The 19,810-nt window shown below is 44.0% G+C and overlaps 1 protein-coding gene and 1 pseudogene across 2 annotated transcripts in view; one reads left to right on the top strand and one right to left on the bottom strand.

The window, feature by feature from the left end:
* The window catches only part of LOC147027111 (uncharacterized), a 258,621-nt gene that overhangs the window by 75,833 nt on the left and 162,978 nt on the right, over positions 1–19,810 (bottom strand). The gene's annotated exons all lie outside the window — the stretch shown is intronic.
* LOC147027112 (signal recognition particle RNA) lies at positions 10,166–10,306 on the top strand (annotated as a pseudogene).

Raw genomic sequence — 19,810 nt, 5'->3', positions numbered from 1 at the left:
TTAGATTGTTGGCGAACTCTCCAGTTTAATATTGGTATAAATGTTTCACAGTCTCTCACAAAAAGAGTGAAATTGAACATTTTTGCAGCTTTGCTAATTAGCAGATACAGGAAAGTTGAAATTATTCTGCACATGCACATTGTACAAGAGCAAAGGTGGAGACAGCATCTTTCAGAAAAAAAATTATGTAGCAAGAAGCGTACCGGTCGCTTCGTCGGAATGACTGCAAGATCACTCCTTCAGTGCAATTTATAATAATTTTGTTTCATGACATCCACTTGCAACATTCCCACGCATCACTACATTAGTGTGACACAAACATGTTAGCAGTGTTCTATTTGCTTCAGCAAAACTTGACTGTGAAGGAAAAAACGATTTGACCTTCTTCACACGACAATAGTAATAAAGTGCTTCTCATGTGACTGGAGATCAATATGTGAGCTAATGAAACGAATGTTCTCAAAGAATGATTGCTGCCCTGGCTACCTGCCCTGATGCAACGGGTGTTGCATGCTCCTCCGAAGCTGTATTGATGTGACCTTTATTTTATCATTTATTTCCACTGTAAGTATAGTGGTGAATGAGATACGTTTTGTGAGCCCTTGAGAAAAGATGTTTAATTACTGATTGAATGAGTGTTGAGAGTAAGAGAATTAGGTTATTTTCTACACAAGACATTGATGCAGGTGGCAATTCATATAAGGCATTTCTACAGGTTATATTGATCAAGCACCAATGGAAAAGTAAGAAACTAACAGTCATATCGGTCCATTGTGTTTCTGATGAGCCAATATTATTTTAATGACTGTCTTTTGCCACAATCACAGGCATTACAGCATCGAGTCATGGAATTATTGAGAGACAAAGTGGTGCCATCAAATCACAGGAATGGGAAGTGAGAGGGGGTTGCACATGATATTCAGGTGGCCAAGCTGTTTAGAATTGGCTAAATATCCATTGCTATGTTTTTCTATTTCCTTTTATAGATTACAAGAAGTTGTGCAATTAAATGCCTTCATGACTCTGGCATATCCTTGCAAGAATCTGCAGCACAAGACCTACCCCTTCTCTATACCATATTCTGGCTCATGACCTACCAATTGGCACGTTTACAATTGCCTTTCATCTGTTAATGCACCTCCATCATTAGTTAGCTCGACTGAAATACACATGTTTATCCAGTAATGCTCCCTGTGAACCACCCAGATCCACACTTTCCTCACCTCCATGGCTTTCCCTCTTTTCTCGTACTTATGTAACTGTCACCCCATGTCTTTTCTGCCCTTCAAAGTTGCTGTCCTCCACCATCACATATTATCACTCGAAACTGCTCATGGATTTTATAATCTCACGAAACTTCTCCATTTGTTTCCAAAATATGATCCGGTTCTCCACTGTGTCAACCTTAACAACGGGAAATTTTATGGTTTAAAAGAAGAAACTGTGAATATCGGACTATAAAGCAGGCACTTGAATCGACAACACCTGACTGCTGGTCTGCACCATTTCTGCAGATGGACACAAGTGCCTGCTACAGTGCCCTGTCCCTTCCATTAGATCAGTGCAGAAATTTAGTAAGTGTTCCAAAACTCAAAGACCTTCTCTTTTTTAAAAATATGCAATATGATCTTTAACATGCCCCAACAAGTTTTAACAAATGGGCTCAAAACTGTCAGCTCAAAGCACACAGCCAGATTATTGTAAATTTACAGAGTATGCAATGCTAAATAGTTCACTTATTCAAAAGCAATCACTCGTATAGTCATGAACATGCATTTTATACTTTACATTGTCGAAGGATCAGGAAAAAGCATGAAAGAAGCAGATGTTCGAAAACAACCCGAAGAGATTCCACTGTGAACTAAGGAACTGGAAGCAGAATGTATTATGCCCTCCTAAAAAAGATGAACTGGAACGATTCTAGAAAGGAATTTATGAAGACCGAAAAGAATCATCATTATCATTCTAACCAATGATTCACCGACTGAGTGATATTAAAGTTCAGTACCTTCCAGGTGACATAGAAAGCTGACAGGGTCTTCCCGGTGACTTCCGGATGACTTTAAGTGCCAATGGACATCGAAACCGATCCGCCAGGAAAAAAATCACAGAACCATTGTGAAACATCCATAAATGAAAATACAAATAAATGGAGAAATAAACCATGTAGGTGAGCAACCATAATGGGGAAGCATGGTTCGCTATTGCTTACAATGTGCAAGCATAACACGCTCGTGTGTGTATATGTATATGTATAATTGTATATGTATAATTGTATATGTATAATTGTATATGTATAATTGTATATGTATAATTGTATATGTATAATTGTATGTATGTATATGTATATATATATATATATATATATATATATATATATATATATATATATGTGTATATATATATATATATATATATATATATATATATATATATATATATATATATATATATATATATATATATATATATATATATATATATATATTGTTACGGATCTGGAAACCATATGCATTGAAACATACAGATGTCCAAAAAGTCAGATATTGCGTTAAGTACATGTGAAGACAGGTCCCTTCCTTTTGTCTCGTGGGAGAATCAAAGGTGTGCGTTGCGATGTTTTTTTAGGTAGGTTATTAAATCTTTACATCCAACAGACATCCTATCCCCCATCACGATACACTACACATCCTGTGTCTACTCGCACCCTGACTTGCCGAGGCAAGATCTTGCAGCCATTCCTTGCCGCTTCCACAAACGTTCCTTTTCAATGTTGTAACTCTTGCTCTGTTCCACCGAGCTCTGTTCCACTCTGGTGACGTCTGTTCCACCGAGCCTCCGCCCCGTTCGTGGAGGTCCATAATAAGACGACACCATCCTCAGTCTTGAGGGGAGTTCTTTGGAGGAGTGAGTTGGTTGGTGTGCGTCATGTGTTCTGAGCTGGAGTCGGAGTTCAGTTCATTTCAGTTCACTTCAGAAGGAGTTCAGCTCTGTGTGGGGCATTCGGGAGCATTCATTGCTGGAGTCTGGGGCATTCGTGGAAGTTTTGCTGGGTCCTATCCGCAACCCTGACCCCCGCCCTGGGACTCTGACTACTCCTCTCAAGTTCTTCCGGGGACACGAGCCCCACACGTGTGACTCTGGGCCGGGCTGCACAGCCATTGGCAGGTGCCACACCACAGAGCACCCCCATCCCTCCAACGTGCAGGTAACCCACCGAACTGCGACCCCAGTTCGTCTCTCTCCATGGCTGCGGGGGTCCTAATAAAACACCTGGGTTTTATTTTCGTTTGTGTGTATGTCTGCGTGTGTGGCGCCGTCTCTTAAGTAGAACTGCTTCCGTGTTTATTTCTGATCATTGTGAATTCTTTCTTGTATATTCCACGATAAGTCTTGCTCTGTGTCTTTCTTATTGTAAATAAACCATTTTGAGAAATGTTCCCAGTTCGTTTCCGTCCTTTCTTTCATTGGTCCAGCATGGTGCGGATCTGAATTTAGCCGGGCTTTTGTTCCCGTTAATCTGCTCATCCTCGCCGGCATGGCTTTGACAGCTCCGCTCGACTGCACCCGAACCGGAGTTAGTAGTCGGTAGTTAGAACTCTACCATAGTTGGTAGAGTGACCCAGTTCGAGAAAGACATGCCGAGGGCGTGAATCCCCAGTAGCCGAGACCGCATGGTTACTTAGGTAAATTGGTTCCATACAAAAAGACCCTTCACCACGCGGTCGAGATATTGGCATTCCATGGTCGGTTCAGCGACGCGCCGGCTCACGGAATTATCCGAGAGTGATGGCCTACAATTCCGGGAAGTCTTGTGGGAGAGGACGTAACCTTCCCCAACCAGTGGTCATTCTTGCCAGCGGACCCTGGCCCACAACAGTGTATATATATATATATATATATAAATATATATATATATATATATATATATATATATATACATATACAGTATAAACACACACACACACACACACACACACACACACACATCAGACGCACCTTCCTGACTGTTATAGTGAGCATCACTGCGGATTATGTCTCACACGGTAAAACTGCATAATCCGCAAAGAACAACCATCCATATGCCACCCAGATGATTGTTCCGGCTCATGTAAACCATTTAACCCGAAGGAACGTGATGCGATCGGCAGGAAAAATAGAAACATCTGCAGTGTGAAGAGCACTCCGCCGATCCCCATTGGACACAGTCCTACATCAAAGCATCAACTCGAACACAGAGGCCTCGGCCCAGTGACTGTCAAACAGACAAGGATTATATGGTCGACATCAGTTAAACATCAAACGGAGCCACCGATTCAGATTTCGGGTTTATTTGCCCTCATCAGGATGGCATACCGATAAATATCGAACCAATGATGACCAAATCCACTGGGTTTTATCTCCTGCAACCCAATCTCCCACAAATGCAGTGGAGCACGGATGTTAGCAGCTCGGGCATGGACGATGTCATCTTCCAAAGCTGAGACAATTAAACAAATCAGTTTAGTTGGAGGAGTCCTGCTCAAAAATGGGTACAACAAGGGAATACTCCTCACCTTGGAAGAACCAAAACGGACAGAACGGAAGGAACCAGACACACTTGGGCACTGTGTACTGCCGTACTACCCAGGCTTTTCTGAAAGGATTGGCAGGATAATACGTGGCTCACGGATTGGCGAAGCCCACAAGCCTCTACACACCATCCATAATGTCATCTCAAAACTAAAGGACCCAATACTAACTGGTGAGAAATATGGAGTCGTGTGGTGAATTGAAGGTCGTGACGTGTGATCACATGTTGCCCGGCTCGAGCACAGAAGAGATAAAGCTGAGGCTCGGCTCGGCCGCGGGGATTGTCCCTGGGGCATTGTCGTTTTATGTTGGCGGCTCACTTGGTGCTCATTGAATGGTGAGAATACTGATTGATATATAATACTGATTTATTTTGTGGTGATTAGTTGCGCGTGTGTACCTTACTGCTTATGTACTCCATGCTGCGTCTGTATTTCCTGGTGTGCCCAAAGAAGCGGCTTCAATCAAATGGAATAAAGCCTACACTCTGAAGGTTCTTCTCTCGTCCTCATTTCAATTTATTCCATTTGGTTTTCTCGGCTCTCTCAACCAACGATGGACAAGATCTACAAACCAGAGAGGTTCGACGCAGACCCAAACGCGACTGACTCAGAAATGAAATGGTCGCATTGGTTCCGTTCCTTCTCACACTATCTGACCACCATCGAAGAGGGAGCTGACAAATTGGCCGCCCTCGTGAATCATGTCTCGCCCGGCGTATACAGGCTCTTCTCGGAGTGCGACATTTACGAAGCAGCGATCGACGTGCTGCAGGCGCTCTACGTGAAGCGCAAGAACGAGGTATACATACGACATCTTCTCAACACACGCAAGCAAGCAGCCAGGGAGACAATCGATCAGTTCCTGCAAGCTCTAAATCAGCTGGGAAAAGACTGCAGCTTCCGGGCCGTAAGCGCCGAGGAACACCGAAAGGAAGCGACCCGGGAGGCATTCATCCAAGGACTTAGATCAGCCCACATACGGCAACGCTTACTAGAGAAAGCGCAACCCACTCTTGAAAAGGTAGTCGATCAGGCTCGAGCGATGGATACGGCACAGCAGCAATCTGAGTCATTTGGGACACCGATGCTGCTAATGAACGCTGCTACGGTGGGAACTCAAGGAACCCCACTGGCACAGACACAGCCAGACACAGGGGATGGAGAAACACCCGAGGAGCCGGATACACAGGCCACGTCAAACTCCTCAGCAACTGCTCCGGTTGGTAAATGCTTCTTTTGTGGGTACAAAAGACACCTCCGCCAAAAATGCCCCGCCAGAGATGCCACATGCATGAATTGTGACAAGAAAGGGCATTATGCCAGGGAATGTAAATCTACTCTAAGGAGAAATAAACCCACTTCTGCGGCTCTCTACTCGCAAAATAAACTAACTGCAGCCTCCCCGGGGAATCTATCCAAGGCTATCATCAATGTACGAATTAACGGGCATATGGCTGAGGCACTGATTGATACCGGTAGCTCTGAAAGTTTCGTCAACAGCTCGCTCGTGAAGGGCAGGAAATGGAAAATCCACCCGACAGACAATACGGTATGCATGGCCGCCACATCACTACAGTCCCGCGTACGAGGGTACTGCAATGTTGAATTGGACGTAAAAGGGTACACGCATCGGGATGTAAGGGTACTGGTGCTTCGTGATTTGTGCGCAGACGTAATTCTGGGTCATAATGTCCTCAAGCAGCACACGAGCATCGAAATACCCTTTGGAGGAAGCAAACCTCGTCTAATTTTAAATGCCTTGACTACCGCAGAGGTAACGTCCCCCCAGCTGTTCGCTAACCTGTCGCCGGTCTGCAAACCGATAGCGATCAAATCACGGCGATATACCACTGCTGACATGAATTTCATCACTTCAGAAACCAAGCGATTACTGGAAGAAGGAATTATAGAACCGAGCGAATCGCCATGGCGCGCACAGGTGTTGGTGACCAGCAGTCAGAACCATAAGAAACGAATGGTTGTCGATTATTCCCAAACGGTCAATCGTTTCACCCAACTCGACGCCTACCCCCTGCCGCGCATAGACGAGATGGTCGAACGCGTGGCCAATTATAAGATATTCAGCACCATTGACTTGCGAAGCGCCTATCACCAAATTCCCATCCGAGAGGAAGACAAACCTTACACCGCATTCCAGGCAGGTAGGCGCCTCTTCCAATTCAGGAGAATTCCATTCGGTGTCACGAATGGAGTAGCTTGCTTCCAACGGGTTATGGACGACATCATCTCAGATGAAAACCTCAAAGACACTTTTGTTTACGTGGACAATGTCACAGTGTGCGGTAGGGATCAGGGGGAACATGATATGAATCTGGACAGATTCTTGAGCATTGCTAGAAAATATAATCTGACTCTCAACTACGAGAAATGCGTATTCTCGGCAAGGTCAATTGACCTTCTCGGCTACACGATAGCCGATGGCACGATTAAGCCTGATCCTGAGCGATTGCGCCCACTTCGTGAGCTACCCCCACCTCAGGACCTGCGGACAATGCGCCGGGTGATCGGCATGTTCGCTTACTATGCGAGATGGATTTCGCAATACTCCGAGAAAATACATCCCCTAGTGCATTGCAAAAACTTTCCACCAGATGCCGCTGTTGTAACAGCTTTCCACAACCTCAAAGACGATATCAGTAATTCCGTGGTATTATCGATCGATAGCTCGGTGCCCTTTGTGGTGGAGACCGATGCTTCAGATCACGCGATAGCTGCTACGCTTAATCAGTCTGGGCGACCCGTCGCGTTCTTCTCGAGAACTCTCTCTGGAAGCGAGCAGAGACACTCGGCAATAGAGAAGGAGGCGTATGCCATCGTCGAAGCGCTGCGTAAATGGAGACATTATTTACTGGGAAACCACTTCACGCTCGTTACGGACCAACGATCCGTGGCATTCATGTTTGATGGGAAAAATAACGGGAAAATTAAGAATGAAAAAATTATGAGATGGCGGATAGACCTAGCCTGCTATAGTTACGACATTGTTTACCGGCCCGGGAGGGAAAACCCTGCTGCAGACACCTTCTCGCGGGTCTACTGCTCGGCGGTAATCAGTCGGGCTTTGCAAGACCTCCATGTGTCTCTGTGCCACCCGGGGGTAACCAGAATGGCACATTTCGTACGCAGACAGAACCTGCCCTATTCTATTGAAGATATTAAACAAATGAATGCATCATGCCCTGTTTGTGCTGAACTAAAACCCAGATTCTATGGTGCGGCTTCTGGCAGACTGATCAAGGCCACTTCTCCCTTCGAGAGACTAAACATTGACTTCAAAGGGCCCCTGCCGACCGAGACAGACAACCGATACATATTCACTGTTGTTGATGAGTATTCAAGGTTCCCTTTCGCATTTCCGTGCTCGGATATGACCTCGGGCACTGTCGTGAAATGCCTGTCTGACCTCTTCGCTATGTTTGGGAAACCTTCGTACATACATTCAGACAGAGGGCCGTGTTTCATGTCGGCCGGGCTAAAACAATTCCTATTAGAGAACGGCATCGCAACTAGTCGAACGACGGGTTACAACCCACAGGGTAATGGTCAGGTGGAATGGTATAACGGGGTCATTTGGAAAGCCGTAACTCTGGCGTTGAAATCAAGAGGACTGGGCCCCGAGCGGTGGGAGGTTACCCTTCCCGACGCTCTGAATTCCATACGCTCTTTGCTCTGCACGTCCACCAATGCAACTCCTCACGAACGAATGTTTACTCACCAACGACGTTATGTTGACGGCCAATCAGTGCCCAACTGGCTAACCCATCCCGGAACAGTGTTTATGAAACGCCCGGTACGACAAAGCAAGTATGAACCCATGGTGGAAGAGGTCGAACTCATCGATACTAATCCAGAATACGCTCATGTCAGGCTCCCGGATGGCAGGGAGACCACTGTGTCGGTTCGTCATTTGTCTCCCTCAGGCACTCCTCCCGCAGGTACACCACCATCTGGCACACCTCCCTCTGACATCCCCTCCCCAGGTGTTCCCCCCCCCCCAGGGACTCCACCCGAGAAGGGTGACGACGGAGCTACCGCGTTCCACCCGGGAGCGATCGGGGAGTCATCTCCGGCACGAGTCGAGGCTCACCAAGAGGATCGGAAGCCTCCCTCAAGTGAAACCGCCATCTACTCCCGGAGAGGCCGGCGAATAATACCCCCTCGCCGACTCAATCTGTAAAGGGGATTATCGGCATCCTCGATGCTCATGCTCCTATATGCTCATTACATAATATATCGATGCTCATTACCATGCTCCTACAACTCAAAATAATCCTCACTGCTTGGCATGTATGCTTCTGTAGTTTAGATAGTTCGCATTGCTTGAAATGTATACTCCTGTAGCGCTGAAGTAATCAAGGTGCGTTAGCTGGGCCTCTAGTTACATTTTAAAGACGGGGAGAATGTGGTGAATTGAAGGTCGTGACGTGTGATCACATGTTGCCCGGCTCGAGCACAGAAGAGATAAAGCTGAGGCTCGGCTCGGCCGCGGGGATTGTCCCTAGGGCATTGTCGTTTTATGTCGGCGATTCACTTGGTGCTCATTGAATGGTGAGAATACTGATTGATATATAATACTGATTTATTTTGCGGTGATTAGTTGCGCATGTGTACCTTACTGCTTATGTACTCCATGCTGCGTCTGTATTTCCTGGTGTGCAAGAAGAAGCGGCTTCAATCAAATGGAATAAAGCCTACACTCTGAAGGTTCTTCTCTCGTCCTCATTTCAAGTCGTTTACCATTCATCATGCAAAGATTGTGACCATTTCAACATTGGTGAAACTGGAAGAAATTTAAAACAATGGCGAGATGAACGTGATAGAGCAATTTGGCTTGGAAAGGTGAGGCAGTCAGCCATAGCAAGTAATTGCCTGCAATGTGGCCATAAATTTGACTGATGAGACCCGTGTCCTCGATACTACATCGAACAAATGACACAGGTTTATTTTTGAAGCATGGCACGTGAAGAGCCAGGAGGGTGGTCTAACTGAGGAGACGGTGGACATACCCACAGAATACACAGTACACACCTCTGATGCAAATGGTGAAAACTGGATGGTGCATACGGCTGCATAAGGTGAGCAACAAACAACACTAAATCCCAATCACCACATCCACATGTGCACAACACTCAACGAGAACCCCAACACTCACACAACCAACACCACATCATGCCCAACCCAGATACGAAACCAGCTGTGTTCATGCCCTGGAAACACAAAAACAAGCGTAAGTGCGCACACGTGCTCACCCACAAACATACAACACCAGATCACGTGTAAGTAAAAACAAACAAAAAAAAGAGCAGAGCACCCCTTCAATGATGTGATTAGACGTTTGTTTTTACTTTTGCAAAATCAAATAAAAAAGAACTCCTCCATTTGACCTCGAGCACCTGCACATGACCGGAAATGAGCGGTCATATCGAAATAAAAACCGGACACGTGCCGAGGCTCGGGGTCGACTGTGCCTGATGAAGCCGGCTGCGAAGCCGGAGAAACGTCGCCTGAGACCGGGAATGCTCTCACTGTTTTTGCTCAAATTAGCGGAGTCGATCTAGTTTTTACTTTTAGCCGGGCGTAGTGGCGTGCGCCTGTAATCCTGCTACTCGGAGGCTTGGGTTGGAGGATCGCTCAAGGACGGGAGCTCTGCACTGGCCCGCGCTATGAGAGGGTGTAGGACAGCCTGGAATCATGGCGAAACCCAATCCTTATCCCTGTGTCGTAAGAGGCGACCAGGGTTGCGTCAGGAAGGGCATCCGGCGTAAAACCGATGCCAAATCAGTATGCGGATCATAACGGATGATCCGCTGTGGCGACCCCTAACGGGAGCAGCTGAAAGACGAACAACAACATCTAGTTTTTACTTTTGGTTGGAAGGGCCTTCTTCTTCTTTAAAAAAAATAAAAATATATATTTATTTTTTATTATAATCATTATACACCCATATAAATTGGAAAAAAAAACCTATACACGAACATGGTGTGTTTTCATCGTGTTTGTAAAATTTATGGATGTTTGCCTTTCACAAGTGAGTGCTAGATATCTATTGGTATTAAGACGGAAAACAGTTATATAACTTGGCAGGAAAAAACAACAACAACGAATGAAAGTTGTTGATGCCGTTTAATGTCAAAGAGCAGACAACAAAGTTATGAGTTAATAAGGGATCTTTCCCACTTTCAGGCATTCATTGTTGGAGACAACATGATTTAGTGTATGGGTCACAGAATGTGTGCCATGTTACTGGGTGACAGTTCCTGTCACCATTATTCCAGAGCATTCTCCCACTTGCGCTATCGAGTTCAAAATGGGTCAAGGGTATCATGTCTGAAGTGAAATGACATGGAAAAATAACAAGAAAAACACACCTCAAATGGAAAGCAAGTTTCTGTTTCATTCGAAGAAAGGAAATTGTTATATTTTGCTTTGTTGAAAATAATGTCATTGGCATATTTGAAGATTCCACCTGCCAACACACAAGTACAGCTGAAGTTGTCAGTGAATGGATTATTTTGTTTCTGCTTCAAATTGATGTGATAATAAACAGTAGCTACACGATCCACAAGGGGCCTTAATTCCAAGTGTTGTGTTGGGTTTATTTGGTTTAATGACATAGTGGGGATGTTAAAAAAAAAAAAACTTCATAATCTATAACCATTCGAAAACAAAACATGAAGAACGAGAAGACCACTTGGTAGAACGCATACCTCCACCACATAATGCTTGATCCACGAGAACATATCAGGCCCAACACATTTTTAACATATAGTGCTATACAGTACTATATAGTTTTTGGCTTGATCTCGCAATGGTGAAGAATCACTTAAAAAAATAAATAATTCTCGTATCCAGATCCGGATTTAGATCTTTACTAAAATGGAATCGATTCTTCCTTGATTTACACCCAACCTGTCCACCAAGTTTCATCCGAATCCGTGCACAACTTTTGAGATATTGTGCTATATATCACTTTTAGTCACATAATCTCAATGGTGAAGAATGACTTAAAAAATCATCAGATCCGGATCCGGATCCGAATCTTCACCAAAACTGAATCAATTCCTCCATGACACACGCCCAACATGTCCACCAAGTTTCATCCGAATCCGTGCACAACGTTTTGAAATATCGTGCTATATATCGTTTTTGGCCCGATCTCTCAATGGTGAAGAATCACTTAAAAAATTATAGTAGTCGGATCCGAATCCGGATCTTCACAAAAATCTAATCAGTTCGTCCTTATCACACACCAAACCTGTCCACAAAATTTCATCCGGATCCGTCCCCAACTTCTTGAGATATCCTGTACACAAAAAGACAAGCAGACAGACAAACAGACAGAAAGGGGTGAAAACATAACCTCCTTCACCTTCGGTGGTGGAGGGAACTAGAAGAGTACGTGGGAGAGCACAGGCTGTTTAGTTTATGTTTTATATCCTACTGATAGACTGGGTCTGGATTCAGACCTGAACTAAAATTTAATAAGCTTGTTCTAGTCACCTAACCAACTCTTCAACCAAGTGTCGTTGGAATCTGTCCATACATTTTTGAGATATCATGGTAAATATCTGTTTTAGCCGTCACTCAATTGGGGAGAATCACTTTAAAAATTCTCGTTTCCGGATCCGGATTTGGACCTTCACCAAAATCTATTTAATCCTTCCTCGTCACACACCAAACCTGCCCACCAAGTTTCACCCGAATCAGTCCACAACGTTTTGAGATATCCTGCACACAACCAGCCAAACACACAGACGGAGATGTAAACAGAACCTCCGTCGACCTTCGGTGGGTGGAGGTAATAAGGTCATCCAGCAATTGATCATTTTCAAAGTCAAAGCATTTTTTTGTTTTGTCGTTGGAAACCAAAAAGAAAGAAAGGGCATCCCGTGATGCGAGGAATTCACAAAAAGACGCCATCGTGAGGAATATTTCACCCTCAACTTGACCCCCGTTATTGCTTCAATGGAGTATCGGCATACCTTCCTAATTATTGTAAAATATGGTGAACATCGCAAACAAACGAGGAATAGTTGACAGGAAGAGCAGCTTAAGAGTCATTCAAACGGATAATGCACTCTCGAATGATTTATCCTCCTCGCAAAAGTTAGTTGATCTGGACCACAGTCAGTAAGGATCCATGATTTTAAATTGGTAAAAACAGACATCAGGGTTAATTAAAAATAAAAATAATCTCTCTGAAATTCCAGCAATCTGTGTGTGTGTGTGTGTGTGTGTGTGTGTGTGTGTGTGTGTGTGTGTGTGTGTGTGTGTGTGTGTGTCTGTCTGTCTGTCTGTTTGTCTGTCTGCATGTCTGTCTGTATGCGACCGCCGTTTCTCGACGACCGCCTGTCCGATCTGATTAAAACTTGCCAGGAATATTGCCGTTAACCCGCGAATGTGCCTTTTCGAGGTTTCATATCAATCGGACAAGCGGTTCCCAAGTTACGGCCATTTATCTGTCAACCAATGACAGGACACGGTGCTATGACATCACGAATGACGTCACAATTAATGTTTAATTCATTAATTAAAATTTTTTTGAAGGCTTGACGTCACAATTCTTCTTCGTTTGGTATGATGTCACAATCGACACTGGGGACCTGAGTATGTGCCTTTTCAAAGTTTGATATCGTTCTTCCTCATCCATTTCAGCTGTTTCCCAAGGTTTGAAAGCTGTTTTATCCCAAGGTTTGAATTAATTAATTAATCCCAAGGTTTGATTATTATTTAATTAATAATTTATTTAATTATTCAATCCCAAGGTTTGATTATTATTCAAATTATTAATTAATCCCAAAGATTGAATTTTCCCAAGGGAAACAGCTGTTTCCCAAGGGTTTGAAAGCTGTTTTTTCCAAAGGTTGGAATTAATCGTTGTGTTTGGTAGACATTTGTGAATACATTTACAGAGAGAGGGACGAGAGAGGAGGGGAGAGAGGAGGGGGAGAGAGGAGGGGAAGAGAGGAGGGGGGAGAGAGGAGGGGGAAGAGAGAGAAGGGTGAGAGAGAAGGGTGAGAGAGGGGGTGAGAGGGGGAGCAAGAGAGGGGAGGGAGAGAGGAGGAGGGACAGAGGAGGGGGAGAGAGGAGGGGGAGACAGGGGTGAGAGAGGGGGAGAGAGGGGGGAGAGAGAGAGAGAGAGGAGGGGACAGAGGAGGGGGAGAGAGGAAGGGTGAGAGGGGGAGAGAGGGGGATGAGAGGGGGTGGCAGGAGAGAGGAGGAGGAGAGAGGAGGGAGAGAGGGGGAGAGAGGGAGAGAGGGGGTGAGAGACAGGAGGGAGGAGAGAGGAGGGGATGAGAGGGGGAGAGGGGGTGAAAGGGGGTGGCAAGAGAGGGGAGGGAGAGAGGAGGGGGAGAGTGAAGGGCGAGAGGAGGGGTGAGAGAGAAGGGCGAGAGAGGGGGGTGAAAGGAGGGGGCAAGAGAGGAGGGGGAGAGAGGAGGTGGGGAGAGAGAAGGGTGTGAGAGGGGGGCAAGAGAAGGGAGAGAGGAGGGGGATAGAGAAGGGTGAGAGAGGAGGTGAGAGGGGGAGCAAGAGAGGGGAGGGAGAGAGGAGGGGAGACAGAGGAGGGGGGAGAGAGGAGGATGGGAGAGAGGGGGAGAGAGAGGGGGGGAGAGAGGGGCGTCACAATTCTTCTTCGTTTGATATGACGTCACAATTGATGCTGGGGAACTGATACGGGAGGCACGAAGCTGCACATACTGGCACGCCCCTATGGGCCCGCACGAGTAATAATAATAATAACAATTCGTCATCATCAACTGAGGAAGATCAGTGTTCCTGCTCGCAATTTTAGGACATGTACAGAGAAATTTTTTATTATGTTAACTAGAAAATAAATCCATAATAAGAGTGCCAACTGTTCAAATACACCTCAATGCTTTAAAGATGATTCTAATATTGTTTTGTGAATTATTGAAATAAAATTAGGTGCAGTATTAACCTTCCTGGGAGGGTTGCTTCGAGGTATGTGCACTTTCCTTCGACCTGCCTGGGTTTGAATCCCGACTCAGCTATAAACTGTCATCCTGGTGTTTCACAGGCTGGGCAAGGCGTCAATGTGTGTGCCGTCCCTCGGATGGGCGTCAAAGTGGGAATCCCATCTGCCAGCCTTAGTTGGCAGATGCTATAGATCCCTCGGTATCTTTCATCTAGAGTCAGTGAGTTATTGCCAGCACTCTGAAAAAATTACAAATTCTTGTTTGACTGAATGCTGGGAGGGCACTGGGAAACCAAACAGTGCCAAGAGACTGTTTGGGCAGCACCAATGCTCCTTTAAGACTATGGTACAATGACAATGATGATGATGATGGTGATTAACCATAATCAATGAGAAAGAAGAGCACTGATGGTTGAAATATAACGTTATGCAGTGAAAATTTATAGCACAACGTCAAAAAATGTTTTTGCCCACAGGAAGGCACACAGACGAAGCTGGCAATGAATGTATGTATGTCCCCAGAATCCTACATTATAATTTTTAAAACCAGCAGCATGTTTGTTTAATGCTTATAAATCAGCCTTGAGCAGTTCATAAATAGATACATATAAAACGGTGGATAAACAGCTTTCACTTAAAGGCCCGCTCAATGTAATATGAACTATCTGCATGCAACCAAATCACATGTGAAGAGTTGAGAATGTGCAAGGGTAACAAAAAAAGGATTTGGCACCGTTGCATGCGACTGAAAGCTACTGAATGATGTTTTATAAGAAACGGGAAAGTAAATAACATACTGTGTATGTTGTTTCGAGCATTAACAAACGCATCATGACCAATATGCATATCTACATGGTCATCGAGGTTTCGAAATGAATGATGCTAAGATAAGGCCTCTTCAATGCCTGGTGTTAAGGTGGCTGGCTGGGGGCTTTCGGGTTCTGAATTTTAGCCTCTGGCGACTGTTGAATTAACACCAGGTGGGGTTGACTCCCCTTGTCATCCTTTCAAGGTTGGTGAAACTAGTACCAGCGTACTGGGGTAATAACCATTTGGGGAAATCTGTGTCGGAGTGGTGACCCATCCAGGACTATACTTCTTGCCAATGAAACTACCTCGGCACCACTATGTGCCTTTGCAGGGCAAAAGGAATGGAATTATTATTATTATCATTATAATTATAAGGCCTCTTCAACCAGCAAATGCAATGTTATTAATTTGTTTTCTTGAAAACAATGATGTAAGGCTCATGGAGGAGCTTGGAGACATATCACTCGCAGGAGGAGGACATTAAGAGACATTCGCAAACTTACACCGACCTACAAGGACAAGGAATAGATGATGGACAAATTTCAATGGAAAACATTACATTTGAACAACTTAAAAGACAAGTTCTCAATGAGAAAACGAAATAAACTTAGATCGATACATGATAAACTGAGTACTCTTTTCGTGCAACAAGCGCTATATATTGTAAGTCCAACAAGTAATGGTTCATATGGAGGAACAATGAAGGAAATACCAAGACGATTCTTCATTTGAGTCATTTGTTTTGAATCAATTTCTGAGTGGTCCCATTAGGCCATTGAACCAGCAGATTTCACACATAGAGATGCCAGTGAACCCACAAAGCCATTGAAGATGGAGGCAGTCCATATTCGGTTTTGGAGTATAAAGGGGAAATTAGATTTCAAGTAAAGCCAGCAATAGCTTCAACTTGTGGAAGAAAAAAAAGATATCATTAACAATGGCCAGGCCTTGGTTTTTCACGATCGTCTTTCAGTTGACGATGCCCCCATTGACATCTCTTGTAATAATCCATGTCTTTTCAGGGCCAGAATTGACTGCACTCACAATCCTTACTTTGTGGTTCACTCAGTCAAGAGGCTCAGTGTATGTGTAAAGCATCGCATGAAGAAAAACATAAAATAAAGTTCAGTCATTAACCGGTTTAAGAGCCACGTGAAACGGAGTTGCATGTTAAATACAAGGAATGGAGTTCTCTTAAATGCATTCTGAATGAAAACGAAAATATATTATGTTATGCATTAAATCACAATAAAATCACAATAAAATAAACTGTTAAATAAATAAACAAGCCGGTAGGCAGACATGGCTAGTCGCGATGGGCCCATTCGATGGGGAATGACCTGAGGATTAAGCACAAGAAAATCCATGATTCTCGCTTCAAGGGTTAATGCTGCAGATTGTTTTTTCGTTAAAATACCCCCACATTTAGAGGTTTTGCGGCCGTTGCTAGACAACGGAGGGGTCCATAGCAACGGTTCTTTCTCACACATAACTAGGACATACCATGAACCTGCCATACCAGTTTCATGTATATCTTACTCATCGTCTCTGAGATATAACGAACTTCATTTTTTTATTGTTTTCGACCAGGGTTCATTCAAAGTCTATCTTCTCTGACAGTTTTCATAGGATCCGGCTGGAAATTTTTGACAATATTGCTGAATGTACTGCCCACAGTCGCTCGTGCCCGATTTTTGAAAAAATTAATTTTTTCTGATTTTTCAAAAATTTCAAAGTCCCGTTGCTAGGCAACGGTGGTGTCCATAGCAACGGTTCTCATTTGCACACAACTAGGTCATGGTATGAACCTACCAAACAAGTTTCATCGAAATTGCCATTGTATTAACGGAGCACTGGACTGAACAGAGGGACAGACAGACGGACAGACAAACATATTGACGGAAATACTGATAATAAGGGTAGAACAAATTAAAAAAAATGAATCAAAAAAAAAATTTCGACTGGATCGACTACCCAATAAATCACAAAGGGACTGGCAGTGGACAACAAGATGACCTTTGAACAAGTGGCAAGGTTTTACTGTCATTCAGGCATTAATGAAATAATAACTGAGGAATTTAAAGAAATAGAAGGGAAAGTCTGTGGTTTGCAGCAAACTGTGTCTGCTTACTCATGATTATTTCGATGCATGATGAAAGTTTCCACATACAAGTACTCCCGAGAGACACCATCCATCATCAAAATATGTACACAAAAGAACAGTCTGCCTGCTGTCTGTGGTGCTTGGCTCATAACATGCTGAACTATGCTTGTGAAGACAAAGTGGAAGCTTTCACTGGTGTTTAAGATTGTCTGAAATACAAATGTGGTAGAGAAAGAGGGAGGGTGGGAAGGAGATGAGAAGGGGGTGGAGGAAAGTAGAGATCATGGCAAACATTGGACAGGCCATCATTGTGCACCTTACTCAGACTGGATCGATGGCACCCGCTAATGAGGCCTTTGCCGGCCTTGGCTCTACAGTGAGTGAGAGGCCTTTCTCAGAGCCTGATGAAGCATGGCGGGTGCCATTATCGGCACGCACATTTACGGCGGATTCTTGATTGCCCTTGCAGGCAAGCTTCCGTAGTAGAAGCACTAAAACCCAGGGACGTTTAATCTGCCATTTCGGCCTATAAATACGCCGTGGGCCAATTTAATGCTAATCAGATGCGCGTCAGTACGCCTGTGCCTGTCGATAGTGGTTCTGCTAATGCCTTTTGGCCTAAATAACATGTGCATGACAAGTGGCAAGCATGATTGCTTGGGAATGGGAAAACAAGTATTAATTCCCTCGACAGACGCATTCACAAGCACACAGAATAAAAACTAGTTTTTCTTTCCCTAATAACAACATTTCAACAACACCTTATGCACTATTTTATCTTTCAAAAGCCAGATGTAGTTACTACTTGATGCTTCTAGTTTGGCAAAATAAAGCTGAGCTACAAATAGCTGCCTGCAACATTTATAAAAAGCTTGTCCTCCTTTAAATCAGCTTCCAATAGGCTCTGGGCTCATCTGATTATTTGACTTGCCGAATGAAAAGGCTGCTTATTTTGGGCCTACTATTCCAGACTGGAACTGATCCATAAATCAAGGAATTATACCTTGCCATTTTGACGACAGACCACTTCCATTGTTTTGGAAGGCAACTAACCAAAGTAGATCTAACCGGATGAAAACTTCATATATCTCATGTTTTATTGGATGGAAACTTTATTGGAAAACTGTCATATTTGAATCACACACTTTTGTTTAAGGTACGACGTTGATGAAAGTAGTTTTGTTTTGGTTGTAGAAGATATATTCTTTTAGGAATACATTTTCAGCATGCTTGCTCGGAATTTTATCCCATTGTATAAAATTTACTGCAACAACTGCAGATGGAGTTTTCAATTTTGAAGATGCAAATCTGCAGAATGCGGTCCTGATAACAACAGTAAAATTACTCACTTGCATAGTTACAAAGTGAAGTTTTAACCAACAAGGGCAATGCATAAATTATGTTTGGAATAAGGTGATACATAACACAATGTGCAGTGCCTATTGAAAGTCTATACCCTCTTTCCAAATTTTCACCTTTTGTTGCCAAATAACCTGGGATTAAATTGCATTAAATTATACTTTTACACCTTTATTTACACATCGTAACCCACAACTACCAAGTGAAAAACTAATTCTACAAATTTCATGGAATTAATTGAAAATCCAAACTAGAATATGTTGATTGGGTAAGTGTCCACCCCCTGAGTTCATACTTGATGAAAGAACCTTTGACGGCATTTACAGCTGTGAGTCTGTTGGGATAGGTCTCAACCAATTTTGCACACGTTGATTGGGCAATATTTGCCAATTATTCTGTACAAATCTGTTCATGCTCAGTCAAGTTGCGTGGGGAGTGTTGATGGACAGTAATCTTCAGGTCCTGCCACAGATTTTCGATTGGATTGAGTTCGGGGCTCTGACTGGGCCACTCAAGGACATTTATCTTTTTGTTCCTTAGCCACTCCCGTGTAGCTTTGGGTGTGTGTTTCGTGTTGTTATCATGCTGAAAGGTGAACTTCCTTCTCAATTTCATCTTTTTTGCTGAGGGCAGCAGATTTTCCTCTTGGAGATTTCTGTATTTTGCTCCATCCATTTTCCCTTCTATCCTGACAGATGCCCCAGTCCATGCTGATGAGAAACATCTCCATAACATGATGCTGCCACCACCATGCTTCACAGCAGGGATAGTGTTCTTTAGGTGATGTGCTGTGTTGGGTTTGCGCCAAATGTAACGATTTGCATTTCGGCCAAAAAGTTCCATCTTGATTTCGTCAGACCACAAAAATTTTCCCAAATGGCTTCAGAATCTCCAGAGTGATTTTTTGCATTCCTCAAATGGGATTCAAGGTCGGCGTTTTTGCGTAATGGCTTCCTTCTTGTCGCCCCACCATACAGACCAGACTTGTGGAGTTCTTGGGATATT

Source organism: Eptatretus burgeri, chromosome 5 (genome assembly GCF_056783735.1).
Source record: "Eptatretus burgeri isolate ZD-2024b chromosome 5, Ebu_testis_v1, whole genome shotgun sequence".
In the NCBI taxonomy this organism is placed as follows: domain Eukaryota; kingdom Metazoa; phylum Chordata; class Myxini; order Myxiniformes; family Myxinidae; genus Eptatretus; species Eptatretus burgeri.
Note: the sequence above shows the minus strand (reverse complement) of the source record. Positions and strands in the feature narration are given on the sequence as shown.